Source organism: Pinus tabuliformis, chromosome 5_2 (assembly GCF_031772625.1).
Source record: "Pinus tabuliformis cultivar Carrire ecotype Pingquan chromosome 5_2, CPIR1, whole genome shotgun sequence".
NCBI lineage: Eukaryota > Viridiplantae > Streptophyta > Pinopsida > Pinales > Pinaceae > Pinus > Pinus tabuliformis.
In genome coordinates, this window is record NC_142306.1 from 996,469,793 (window position 1) to 996,485,059 (window position 15,267).

The window sequence follows — 15,267 nt, forward strand, 5'->3', positions numbered from 1 at the left end:
AATTGAAAAAAATATATATATAACTTAAAAACATTAAAAATAATTTAATCACCAAACTTGTTTTTTATTCATTACATCTATGCTACTCTACTCTACTAGAAATAGAAGAATTGATCAAGTGTATTCATATTTCTAGTGTAACCATGTGCGTAGTAGGAGTAAAAATATATTCATGCTTAGTTTCAAAAAATATTCATTAAAATACACCAAAGCATGAAAAACCACTTATTTTGATAATGCAATTAAGAAATAATATGATTTGATCCTTGACTGGAACCATCTTTCAATAAGACCATGGCATTCCTGATTCCTTTCCTGGTTTAAATCACTTTTAATATCGTCCTCTATTATGAATTCCTCACATTATAGTAGTTGATCCCCATAAACAATATTGTATGATTCTTCAGTCTATTCAACAAATTTACAAGAGGAATCAAAAGAGACTTGAAGATCTTCTTGTGGAGGTGGAGAGACAAATAAATTTTTGAATGCAATTAAAATATACTCTTCTTGAGAAGTAGATGTCCCAGTTGTTTTTAGGATTTGAGAGAGTTCTTGGAAAGACATTCTTCAAACTCCTTAACTGTCTCTGAATTACTGCAATTGGTTGATAATTCCTATCGTGCACAAATATTAGTACGAAGTTTTGAAAATTTATTAAAATCTAAAATGAAAAATGATTTTAACATGATTTTAACCATGCATCTAAAAATGAATGCAACTATAATGAGTTGTCTAAAATTCAAAATAAACACCTATGTATACCTCCGCGACAATGGCATCAAAATGTTAGGTGATTTAATTACGAGTTAAATCCCTGTCATTAATTTTCAACCTAGGGTTTGTAGAACTGACGAGGTATACCTATACTATATGTACTAGGTGGTTATATTTCATATTATATTAATCTAATGCAATTAAAACTAATTACAAAACATAATAAATTAATCCAATCCAAACCAAATAAAACCAAACATAAAGAAATTGAAATCATACTTGCATAAAGGAAATCACTCTAGCAGAATTAAAATCACACCACACTTGCATAAATGAAATCACACCGCACTTGCATAATTGAAATCACACCTCCTGGAAAGTAAATCACACTTACTGAAAGGAAAAGGAACACTTGCATAAAATAAATGAAATAAAAAAAAATATACTATGTTATCAATATGTATGAAGGTATGCAAATTGGGGATGATGGGGGCACTCCATTCCTCAGCAAGCACATCGAACAACTATCACATTTTGGAGATCAAAGTGGTAGTATGTATTTCATAAAATGAGATGCAAAATATTACAACAATTCTCTCCCCTCACTTTACAAACCACATGGATGGAACTTGGAACCTCCAACTAGCAACTAACACTAATACTAACAACAACACTAGCTAGTTACAATTGACAACTTCTAACTTGAATCTAACCATTAACAACCCTTTGTATGAAGGGTGCACTCCTATTTATACAAAAATTGGTGATAACTATACAATAAATATAGATCCTTAGATCTCTCCTAAATCCACTTTTATCTCGTTTGGTTACAACCAATATCCTAAAAATGTAAAATACAAATCTTCTCAAAATCCTCTCATCTATGATTCTTCTCCTTTGGATGTGCATATTTAATGATCCACGTCTTCTACAATTATTCCAAAAATCCTCATGAGTTGGAATTTGAAATTCGAATTTGTGTTTGGATGGCCAAGTAAGACTCTTCTAGAATCTTCAAGTAGCCCTACAATATCACAAAACTCATAAAACGTTTAGATATATATGAAATATGTTAATTTCCTGACATTTAATCACAAATTCACTTATAATACTTAAAATCAATGACTTGGAAAATAATAATGATGAATCCATGTAATGATGAAAATGGTTACTTAATTTAAGGTTATGGGGCTATAGAGTTACAGAATGAGGGTAAAATGATGGAAATGAAGGTGAAAGTTGATGACATTTTGGAGACCCAACAGCTGGTGAGAGTGTTCCTCATATTTATGCATCGTTGGATAATAAATAGGCAGACCATCTTGTGTCTAACATTGACATGGATGGTAGGCTTTGTTAACAAGTTATTTCTATATTTGTTTTACCCTAGATCTAATTATTGCTATGTTAGTCCTGACTTGGTGGATAAGTGTGGTTTGAGTAAGGAATTGCATGCAAAATCTTGGTTAGTGTAGCTGGCTACAGGTAGAAAGGAGCGAGTTGACCATTGGGTAAGAGCGCATGCATTTCATTTGAAAAGTATGCCAACTACAATAGATTTGAATGTATTACCGTTGGGATTATACAATATGTTTTTTGGCATGGATTGGTTGTATTGTCATAGAACCAAGGTGGATTGTTATCACAAAACTATTGATTACTTAGATGACAATGGAGAACCAAGAGTTTCCCAGGGAAATAAGAAAGCGACATTAGTTAAGATGGTGACATCTATGCAAGAAAAGCATAGTCATAGGAAAGGGTGTAAGTTATTTGTAGCGCACATTCCTAATGCATATGTTTTGAGTAGGTACCCAGTTTTACAACAGTTCAAGAATGTATTTCTTGAGGACATTACACATTTTCCACCTTAGAGGGAGGTAGAATTTTCTATTGAGTTGGTTTCAGTGGCATCTTCAACATCAAAATCACCTTATAGGATGAGCACACCTGAGTTGGTGGAGTTGAATCTATAGTTGAAGGAAATGTTGGATAAGGGATACATTAGGCCAACTGTATCACCATGGGCGTACTGATATTGTTTGTGAAGAAGAAGGATGGTACTCTTAGATTGTGTATTCATTGTAGGTTGTTCAATAAAGTGACCATCAAGAACAGGTATCCATTACTGAGGATTGATGCAATGTTCGATCAGTTGAAGGGAGAAGCATTGTTCTCAAAGATTGATATGAGATACAAATAGCATCAAGTATGTATCAAAGAGGAGGACATTTATAAGACAACTTTTGGACCAAGTATGGGAATTATGAGTTTGTTGTAGTTCCATTTTGCTTAACTAATGCTCCAAATACATTTATTTTCTTGATCAATAGTGTGTTGCATTTGCATTTGGATAATTTTATTATTGTGTTCATTGATGATATATTGTTATATTCTAAAAATGAGGAAGAGCATGTCAAGAATTTCAGAGCAGTGTTGAGAGAACATCAGTTGTATGCTTAGCTGAATAATTGTTGTTTCTTTCACACTAAGGTAAATTACCTAGGACATGTTGTTTCCAAGGAGGGCATTGCAGTAAATCTAGAAAAGGTTTGGGCCATCATTGAGTGGGTAGCTCCTAAGAATGTGGATCAGTGAGTTTCATTATGAGATCAGGTACATCAAAGGCAAAGAGAATAGAGTGGAAGATGCTCTTAGCAGGTGGATACATGTAAATCACTTAGCAACTATGAGCTCCTATGGGATAGACTTACATGATAGGATCTTGCAGGTAGGTTAGCAGAATGTTAGGTATATGGATATTATGCATAAGTTGCAGTACAGGACTGGTACAGGTACAAGTGATAGTACAGGTGTAGGTATGGATAGTAGTATAGGTATAGGTACAGGTACAGGTGCAGGTGCACATGATGTGGATTATTGTCTTACATTAGATGGATTGGTTAAAATTAGAGACAAGATATATGTGTGAGATAGTAGTGAGTTCAAGAAGGTGATATTGAGAGATTTTGATGCAAAACAATGTTCGAGTAACCTAGATTATCGTAAGACATAGACATGAGTGAAGAGACTATATTATTGACCGAAACCGAAGAGGGAGACAATAAAATTTGTGGCTAGGAGTTTTGATTGTCAGCGCGTGAAGGCAAAATATAAACACCCAGGAGGACCACTACAGCTGATTGTGATTCTAGAATGGAAATGGGAGGTCATGTCCATGGACTTCATCACAGGGTTTCCATGGAAAATGAGACATCATGACTCCCTCACGGTTGTTGTGGATAAGTTGAAAAAGGCTGTACACTTCATCCCAGTGAAATCTACATTCTCAGCTAGTGATGTAGCACAGGTATTCATGAGAGATGTTGTCAGATTGCATGGTGTTCCAAAGAAGATTGTGTCGGATAGGGATACAAATTTCACTGCCAAGATTTGGAAGGCATTATTTGCAGGTTTGGGCACAAAGTTCACCTTCAATACAACTTATCATCTACAAACAAATGTATAGATAGAGAGGGTCAACAAGATATTGGAGGACTTATTGAGGATGCATGTGATGCATCAACAATGAAAGTGGGAATAGTATCTTCCACTGGTAGAGTTCCCTAACAACAATAGGTATCAAGAATATTTGAGGATAAGTCCATTTGAGGCATTATATGGGAAGAGTTGCAATACTTCTATCAGTTGGAGTGATCTAGTTAATGGGGTATTGATTGGACCAGACATATTGGCAGACATGGAATAAGAGATGCATGTGATCTAGAAGAATCTAAAGGTAGCACAGGATATGTTGAAGATCTATGAAGATTGGAACAAGTTGTTCAAGGAGTCCCAGGTTTGGGAACAAGTGTACTTGCACATCAAATGAAAGAAGAGCTCCTTATGGATTGGATCATGTGCCAAGTTGGCATGATGGTTTTAGAGACCGTTCAACATTATTGAGAGGACTGGGCGAGTAGCCTATTGACTTGCACTGCCTCCAATAGTCACATTCCATGATGTTTTCCATGTTTCATTTCTTAAGAAGTTTTTATTCAATTTAGTGTGTTCTAAGTTGCTACATTAATTATCAATTTGGGAGTCATAAACTGATGAAGTGTGGCGCACTATATGTGCAAGACAACCTCATTCTTATCTTTTTGTCATTTTCAATTTTTATTTTGTTTTGGGGGTTTTTATCTTTGTTTATATTCTAATATGAATGGAAATCCTATTCCTGAGTTTTAAGAATACTCTAGAGGGCAAGTATGGATATAGATTTTAAGGAAATTATGTCTTCTATAATGATTTCCAGAACTTAACACTTCAGAGGGTCTTAGAACATACTAGTGATGAAATTAATACTTGAACAAAAATGTGCTACTATTCAAATTAAGCAAATAATGAACTACTGATCATGAAACTATTATCTCTGTTGCTGTCTAAATACAGAAAAATGAATTAAGCTACTTCACTAAATCAAAAATTGAAATCTAGTAAAAGTAAAATCAATTCACATCATTCATAGTCGAGTACCTCGCCAGGTAGTCTAAGCTATGGCTTTCGAAGATAATGTCAATGATATGAGCAAGTTGATGTCTAATTGCAGAAAAGTAAAACTAAAATCAAATCACATCATTCATAGTCCGATTCCTTGCTAGTTAGTCTAAGCTATGGCTTTCGGAGATAATCGTCAATGATATGAACAAGTTGATGTCTAATTGCAGAAAAGTAAAACTAAAATCAAAGCACATCATTCATAATGCGATTCCTCACTAGTTAGTTTAAGCTATGGATTTTGGAGATAATCGTCAATGATATGAGCAAATTGATGTCTAAGCTAACTAACAAGGCAAGTGAATAATACTGAAATCAACAAAACATAACTGGAATTAAAAAAACTAAGAAAAGCAAAGTCAGTAGAGAGGCTAATTCCATGTCACTAGTAATTGTGAAAAGCATATGCAAATGCCCGGGACTACTCTATCCTGAAACATACACACACTTATCAGCGTTAACAACAACATACAAAGCATGTAAAATCATAAACAGGAATGAAATGTTGATATTATAACAGATGAAATATATACATGTCAAGCAATAAAAAGGTGTCTTTTTAACTCTTAATTACCCTCACATTAATTGTCAACCCAGGGACGACTTTTTATTTCAAGAGTGTACTCAGTCTGAGGCGGCTATTTACTCAAGAGTAATGTTATGAAAGATGTAGTACAGTGCTCAAAATACAAGAGTAAATGAATGCTTGAAATAAAATCTAATTAAAACAACAAGAAACCGAAATGCTCTGTAATTAAATCATTCAATCAAACAACCATCAATCAAGGATACAGTGGCAATAACTCATTACTCTAGAGATTGATACAATTGAAAAGGCACTCAAAAGAAAGATCATCAAACTGGGAACTAGACAGCATATGTCAATGTTCACTACAGTCCCAAACCTTCTGCACACCAAAGCAAAGATAATGCAAATAACAAGAAATGGAATAGCATCTAGGAAATGTAACGACAACTAATTCTTATAAACAACACCACCGTAATCTATAAAAATAAATGCAACAATCATGTCCTACAAAAATCAAACAGCAATCTTATATCTTGAAGGATGAATCGAATAGCACACGGAAATAGAACAACATTGATTAATGATGAAATATGAAACAACACTTGAAAGCCAAACAGAAATACATAGCAACGTAACACACAACACACCTTAATGGTAATATGATCTTGGTAATCCACTTACCAGTCTTAGTTATAAAGGATACGATTGTATTTTATAATGGAACAACAATGTCAATAGATTCAACGATCGCAAGGAAATATAATCTCTAAGATAAATTCAATAATACCAATTAAAGAGTGTTACAACACGGTTACGATGTAATTGAATAGAAATAACATTCTGTAATGATCAGCAACGTTATATCAATGATGAAAAGCACAGCAATGCGTTGCAAATTTGATATGATATTTCTATCTCAGAGAATGAGATTACTCGATAGATCAAACGTAACAGAGTTTTGATGTAAAATAATAGAACATACCAGATTACCGAATAAAGCTGATAAGAAAAACCACGCATAAACCAAAAATATAATATACAGCAGCAGCACAATCCACCAGAGGCTGGGTCCTTAGCCGCCAACAGATGCTGCTAGGCTACTTCAGATGAGAAGAATGAACAATAACTCCCAAATCAGGTATTAATCATTAAACTGTGAAATCATTACAACGGCTGAAGCTCTGAGAATTACAACATGCAACAATCCCTATCCTATCATGAATAATCCACCATCATTCTTGAATCTCCAATTCTCCATCATTTTTCCATCATCTTTTCCATCCTTCTCAAATCATAATTTTACATTCTCTCAGCCATCCCCCATTCTTTTTCCATCCCCATCTCTGATCTCTGTTTTCATTTAAATAGAGAGAGATCAGAGAGAAGTTACAATAGATATAATTACAACATGATTTCTATTACAAAATTGGATTTTTTCCAACCAATTGATCAACAAGAGCAAGGTGAATTTGGCTTTGCAGCTGAGATTTGGAGGACGGCCGCAACAACAAATCTGAGAAAATCGTGCTCAAAGAACCCTACGTTTCTCTCAATACGAGTCGAATTTTGGGCAAACGGGTCTCCATTAAAGTTAATTTGGTCTGTTTTGGACAAAACCCATGTTCCGGATTTTCCAGATTCTTCTTCATTTGCTTAGAATCTCAACCGCAAAACTGCCGCTTCTTATTCCAGCGAATTTCTGAGTTGGCACTTTTAATGGATCAAATCTTCAATCTGGAAATTATCTTGAAGGCTAAAAATGGTGAATAATGTTACAACCAATTTACTAAAAATATCATTGATAAAATCATGCATAATCATCAATTTATTAGAAATAAAGGAGAATAAATAATATTCATTCATAAGAGCATAAATCATTATAAAATGGATTTAAATAATAAATTATAATAAATGACATGATAAAGAAGAGTAAAAATGGATGAAATAAGTGTTACAAAGTGGTCGTATTCACGGCCCAACACACCCCCACACCTAATATATTGCATGTCCTCATGCAACCCAAAGACAAAATCCATGTGTTAACCAAGCAATAAAAATTTGTTCATCCCAACTCATGAAATGGATAGAACAAATGAATGCTTCCTTAATTAAAGAATATTAAATTTTAGCAATCTTGATGAAGGCATAACAAAGAAGTTGCAGCAAAATATGATACAAGTGATAACAACCTTCATTAACCATTTTCCCAAAAACTACAAACCAACTTTTGTTGAAATGTCGCAAGTAAATTTGTAATATATGAATGCCTCTATGATCCAAAAATCAGACCATTTTGATGCACGGATCATGAGATATAAACAAAATGGTTCTAGGTGATAATGTATGATTTCCAAAATTTTATGAACCACTATAACTTGAAATTGTCTGGGTTTGTATATTTTAAGAATTGAGTTCATAGTTTTAAAAATGTGTGGAAATCAATTTCTGCACGAAAATTGTATGCCTTAAATGAGAAAGAAAATAGAAAACATTCATCATGCGTAGAAATTCCTCCCCATCTCTGAAAATTAGCATGGCCTCATGCGATGCTGGAAAACAAATTGAGGTGGTTGCTACTAGCTATTGAATTCTATGCTTGGTGTAAAATAACATGGAATAAGGGAGGTATGGAGAATGAATAAGAATATCAATGGATGATAAAGACATGGTCATAAGAAAGAAATGAATGAAAGGAACACTCCCCCAAACTGAAAGATGATATGTCGCTGAGAAATGGGAAGTGGTAAAGATGTGGAATGAAAGATGATAAATGATGCTCAAAATGGATGTTCATGAAATTCTCCTAAATTCGTAATAAATCAGAAAATTATGCTATTTTACCTCAAGTTTCACCTCCAAAAAGAAAAATGTGAAATGACATATATGTACTGGCAGTTGTTGAAGCTGATGTAGGCAGAGTTGGTGTTGAAAGTGATGCAAAAGGTGAAATCTAGGCAAGCACATATGTCTGAACAATTGTGCATGTTCACGAGTTGCTCGAGCCTCTTCGGTTAGTTGCAATAGTGTGGTCATGCGGCGAATAGAGTTTCCCCCCCATACTTGTTGTTCTCCTGTAAACAAGTCACTATTTTACATACAATGTTCTTGAATCCATAGTGTTAGTTTTGAATAGCAACAAATTAAGATGCATGCAAAAAATTTCAATGAAGAAAACTTATGTATACATGCAATACTAATATTTTTTCAAATCAACAAGTTATGGCAGAGTGCAGTAATCATATCGCATGATATCCCATAATGCATACATTCCCTCCTCCAATTGGAAAAGGGATTCCACGACCATAAAGCATATGAGAGGTGTTGTGCTGACGGCAAGGCGAGGGAATGAACAATATAGCAGTAAATGAAGCAGAGTACACATATCAATGATAGGACGATGAGAGTTATGGTTATAAGGAGAGCAAAGTGTGTAAACATAGTTATGAATAAAGGATAGGATGCTTTGGATTGATGATAAGTTATGCGAAAAAGAAAAAGAACAACAATATGTCAAAAAGATTCTTTACTAATGGTATTCTAGCTGAAAATGATGTGATTGATCATAAAACAATTTCTCATGTATAAAGGTTCAAAATAGGGAAAAAATTAAGGAAATAACTTCTTTGATAAAAAGAAAGAATAAGAAAAGGGTATTATAGTAATAATTGATGATAAGATATAACTTCAATACCATAAGTAGAGCCTCTGCTGCCAGCAGGCGTCTATAGCCTCGGTAGGGTTGCTTTTTAACCTGTATGAGCCAAGATCCTCAATTTATAAATGGAGAGTTCCAGTGCTGTTCTACAGAAGAGATCAGTGTGCTAGCATGGTAACCAGATATCCACACTGCCATTCACTGGGATGTAGTAAAAGTGATCAGGCCGGCTCGTGATGAGACCTCCCGTTGCAAGGATAATTTGGCTATCCAATGGATCATAACCCTGGTGTGGTGGCCATAATTGGAATGTCACTCGGTTACAACCTTATCAACATGTTAGACTGGCTCGTAATGAGACCCCCTATCCTCCATTTGTGAACAAAATTTTGTTGTTATTACACATTTTTATAATAAAAAGAGGGAGGCCCAGTACTCCTTAAGAGCAGGGATGGTGGAAGAAGTTGAACATGTCAATAGAAAAAAATATACCCATAATCTCATGTATTACAGATAGAGAAGATTATAACCAGGAAGGGTGGAACCAGCATGGTATTAAGATGATCAATCAAAATCATGTACAACAGAAAATAATGTAGTAAAGTAATATATAAATAATTGTGTCCCTTTTGGAAAGATTCTATTATCAAGGAGTTGTTATGTTAAAGATCATAACATGAATGATATTAACTCGCTTCAAAAGAATCCATAATTCTTGTCCTTATAAAAGTAGTGTACTTCATGCCATGAAAGGGAATCAGTAAAATGTGGTTGAGATGAACTAGGAATAATCCCACAAGAAGAAGAAAGGGTTACTCTCAAAAATACTCCCAAAGTGTTGTTTTTTTGAAGGAACAGCAAAAATACTCAAAAAGTGGTGTTCTGTGTAGGGAACAGCAAAGGAAGTGCACATCAAAAAGAAAAAATACACATAAAAAAGTGTGAAAATGCAAATGCCGTTCCTTTGGAAAAATGAACAGCAAAAACTAAAAGTTCTGTTCCTTTAGAAAATGAACAGCAAAAATGAAAAGTTTCGTTCCTTTGGAAAAGGAACAGCAAAAATGCAAGTGTCGTTCCTTTGGAAAAGGAACAGGAAAAATGAAAAGTGTTGTTCCTTTGGAAAAGGAACAGCAAAAATGCAAGTGCCATTCCTTTGGAAAAGGAACAACAAAAATGAAAACTGTCATTCCATTGGAAAATGAACAACAAAAACGAAAGTGCCATTCCTTTGGAGAAGGAACAACAAAATGAACCGCGAAAAAGGAACAGCAAAATGAACCGTGAAAAAGGAACAACAAAATGAACCGTGGAAAAGGAACGACAAAATGAACTGTGAAAAAGGAACAACAAAATGAAAGTGAAAAAGGAATGGCTGACACAAAAGGTGTTGTTTTTTTGAAAAAGAAATAGCAAAACGAAAATGCTGTCCCTTTGGAAAAGGAACAGCAGAAACAACAAAAGTGCACACAAATGCCGTCCCTTTAGAAAAGGAACAGCAAAATACACAAGCATAAAATGCAAGCACGCAAAGAATGAATTCGTTGTTCACTGTATTGATGCTGAGGATGTGTTACAGTTTGAATGAAGCAACACCTGAAACAAAAAATATAAGAGAAATCAGAAAAGAAACAACATTTTATTTAAAAATAGTATGTAAATAACTAAATTAAGTTACAACAGCTATGATGTTATGTCAAAAAAATGATCTCTTCGAAAAATGTTTTGGCAGCAAAGACATGACATGAATCTTTAAATGGAAATCAATTCTTCTATTATGAATCCGTTGGGTAATGAGTTGGATGAAATTCCTTTGCTTTATTAAAATTTCTTTCAAAAATCACTTGTCCATAAATTGACCTTCTTTTTCTCCTAGGACCTGCAAAAAACTAGTATCTACCTGCAATAAAACATTAAATCATGGAGAAAGAGAGGTGCGTAGGCTCCCCTAGTCCAAGAACTATGAAAAAAACTAACAAGTAGTTACTCTGTAGATCAAATCCACAGAGAAAATAACAAAGTAAAATTTATTTGTTACTTGCGGGAGAGTAGTGGCCAATCATGCTAACCTGCAGTGTTTTGATCACAACTTCTTTGTTTTTCGTCCAAATTGAGTGATTTGAAAGAAAAATGGGAGCTAATTCAAAGTTTTATCTCCAGTAGCAACATTTTTTAAAAATTTAATGATATGATATGTCAATTTTAGTTAGGACAACCTGCATAACAGAGTCATTTTCGATTACCCAACTTAGACCAACAGTTGATATTTCAAGCATAAATTTTTCGTTTGAGGTCAGATTCGAATGCTTAGAATTGGAAATGAAATTAGATTCATTTATTTATCTCCAATAGGAACATGTTTTGAAGACAAGAAGAATTGATAGGTGAAATACTCTAAGGAACAGTCGGAAAAACAGAGTTTTAAGGGTGCTGATCTACGATAGACAGTCAGTATTTTGATCATAACTTCCTCATACGATATCAAAAATGAGTGATTCCAATTTCCTTCTAAACTAGATTCATAATATAATCTACCGTAGAAACAGGTTTTAAAAATTCATTCATTTAGGCCTCCAAAAATGGATTGTCCCAACTTTGTTTCTGAGCTACCTGCTAGACACCCTATCAATGTTTTGGTTCTAACTTTTTTTGTTTCAAATCCAAATTGAGTGATTAAAATTGGGTTGGAAAGTAGAAATCAAGGGCTACTTAGGATAGAAATAGGTTTTAAAAATATTCCCTTTTGGTCCTTCAAAACATGACTGTCCCGACTGTGTTTTCAAAAATTTCATCAAGCCTGCAAGCAAAAAAAAATGATATTCAAGCATTTTTTCAAATTGGTGATAAAAATGAATATGAATGTTTGTAGAACTATTATTTTCATTATAATTCATCTACATACACAAATTAATTGAAACATTTATCATCGATGTTGATTTCCACAGCATGTTGCAACAAAAACACAACTAGTTTTACATAAAAGAACAAAATGCATTTATTTATGCCCTTATTTATTTATTTTCTACACTAAGCTATTTTGATTTGAAAAATGAATATGATTACGTATATGAATACTTCCAGTGGAACCATTTTAGAAATAGGGCTTCATGTATGCACATACCCAAATTTGAAAAATGCATATTAATGAACGTTAGGGTATGAGAAGCCAACTTCCCTTGAAAAATTGGTATCAAAAATTGTTGAAGCATAGAGTGATGTTGCAAACAAATGATGGAGTGAAACCAATCTTCAATGTATCCATTACTTTCTTGATTTCCCATAGCCATCATACCATGAAGTTCTTGAGCTTTTAAATTGGCTTGTTGATGCAAGCTAAAAGAAACTTCATTTTTTTCCATAACTTCGACAATTTTTGAATTTGAAACATTCTAAATCTCATTGTAAGTTTTCTCCATTGGTGCATGTGAGATAGAATGGGTGGGAAGGGTGGCTAAATTTTGTAGTTCAACATTGTAAGCAAGTTGTACTGGTTTATTGTGGTGAGGGTGTGGAATTAGTTGAGCAAGAACTTGTGTACGGAATGGAGCATTTTGATGATGTAGATGATTGGATTGAGTGGATGATTTCGATATGCAAGGAGGATGTTGTGGAAGAGCTGGTGGAGAATATGGAGAATGTGATTTTGTTACAAGATGAGGGAGAGTAGTCATGCAGTCATAAGGTGAATCATGCCAAACTTGTAGACAAGATTGATGGTTATATTGACATGGCTGCGCTAACACATTAGTATTCCATAATGGATTATGCAAGTAAGAGAATGAAGAGGAAGTGTTTTGAACCATACCTATTGACATTTTTGCAGCTTCCCCATCTCTTTGATATGCCACTTCCAAATTAGATAAGGAAGAACAACCATCTATGGTATACTCCTTTCGGTCATGAGTGGAAAACACTTCATCAAATTCTTGATTTTTATGAACCTGCAAAACATCCAATTTTCCATTTAGAGAGCTAATAAAATCAACTTTAAAATTTTCAAATAAAACATTGATTTCAGCTCTTATGTCTCTTATTCTTCTAGCAGATTTGGAAAAGAAAGAAAAAACATCTTTAGAATTCTTACCAGCCTTGGAGATCCCTCTTGCATACCTTATGCACAATTCAAAAACATCATCATATGACAACTGAAAAACATCACCTTTTCCTATCAGATTTAAGAGTTCTAAAAATTAATCTTTGATTCCTTTAAGAAGGAGTGTTTTCAAGATCTCTTTTTCCAAATTCTTATATTTTGGTTTTTGAAGGTTGTATTGAAATTGATCTACATATTCCTCCAAGCTTTCATCATCCCCTTGTATCATATCGGAAATATCTCCATTGGATTTGCAATAGTCTTGGTACTTCTTCAAGAATATGTTCTTCATGTCCTCCCATGTTTGGATGCAATTCCCACCTAGGCTCATGAACCATCGGAGAGCTGCTCCTTTTAGAGTAAGAGGAAACACTTTCAATCTTTGATCATTAGTACAATAATCATATCCTCTACAAAGTATTTCGAACTCAAATAAGAATGTATCTGGATCTTCATTTGTCAAGGCATGAAAATTTGGTAGAGACAATGGGGGAATTATGTGCATTTGTGTCACTCCTCCTAGATTTTTGATAGAAAATTCAAAAGTAGAAATGTGAGTCATTTCTTACCATAATAGAAGATGTTCTTCATGTGTTTTTTTTCGAGGCTCCTTCTTCAAATGTTCCTATCAATTGGTTAGTGAAATGGGTGGTGCTTACATCACCACTTCAGTGAGATCATGAGATTTATTTTTCAAACTTTCTATTTTTTTTTTTTTAGTCATTCAAACATAAATTCAAACATTTACCCTAAGTTCTTTAACAATTATGTTGGAAAGTGGGTGGGGGAGCAGGGCTTCTACATGCTTTGTACGCAGGTTCTTACCTTCCATTTTTAATACCCAATTCTTTCCTAACAGGCACTCATCAGATGCACACTACTCTTTAGAAATAGCTACACTCTCCTCGGCAATGGTGCCAAAATGTCGAGCGATAAAAAGGTGTCTTTTTAACTCCTAATTACCCTCACATTAATTGTCAACCCAGGGATGACTTTTTATTTCAAGAGTGTACTTAGTCTGAGGCGGATATTTACTCAAAAGTAATGTTATGAAAGATGTAGTATAGTGCTCAAAATACAAAAGTAAATGAATGCTTGAAATAAAATCTAATTTAAACAACAAGAAACTCAAATGCTCTGTAATTAAATCATTCACTCAAACAACCATCAATCTAGGATACAGTAGCAATAACACATTCCTCTAGAGATTGATACAATTGAAAAGGCACTCAAAAGAAAGATCATCAAACTGGGAACTAGACATCATATGTCAATGTTCACTACAATCTCAAACCTTCTACACACCAAAGCAAAGATAATGCGAATAACAAGAAATGGAACAACAGCTAGGAAATGTAATGACAACTAATTCTTATAAACAACACCACCTTAATCTATAAAAATAAATGCAACAATCATATCCTACAGAAATCAAATAGCACACGGAAATAGAACAACATTGATTAATGATGAAATATAGAACAACGCTTGAAAGCCAAACAGAAATACATAGCAACATAATGCATAGCACACCTTAATGGTAATCTAATCTTGGTAAATCCACTTATCAGTCTTGGTTATAAAGAATACGATTATATTTTATAATGGAACAGCAACGTCAATAGATTCAACAATCGCAAGGAAATATAATCTCTAAGATGAATTCAATAATACCAATTAAAGAGTGTTACAACACGGTTACACTGTAATTGAATAGCAATAACATTCTGTAAGGATCAGCAATGTTATATCAATGATTAAAAGAACAGCAATGCG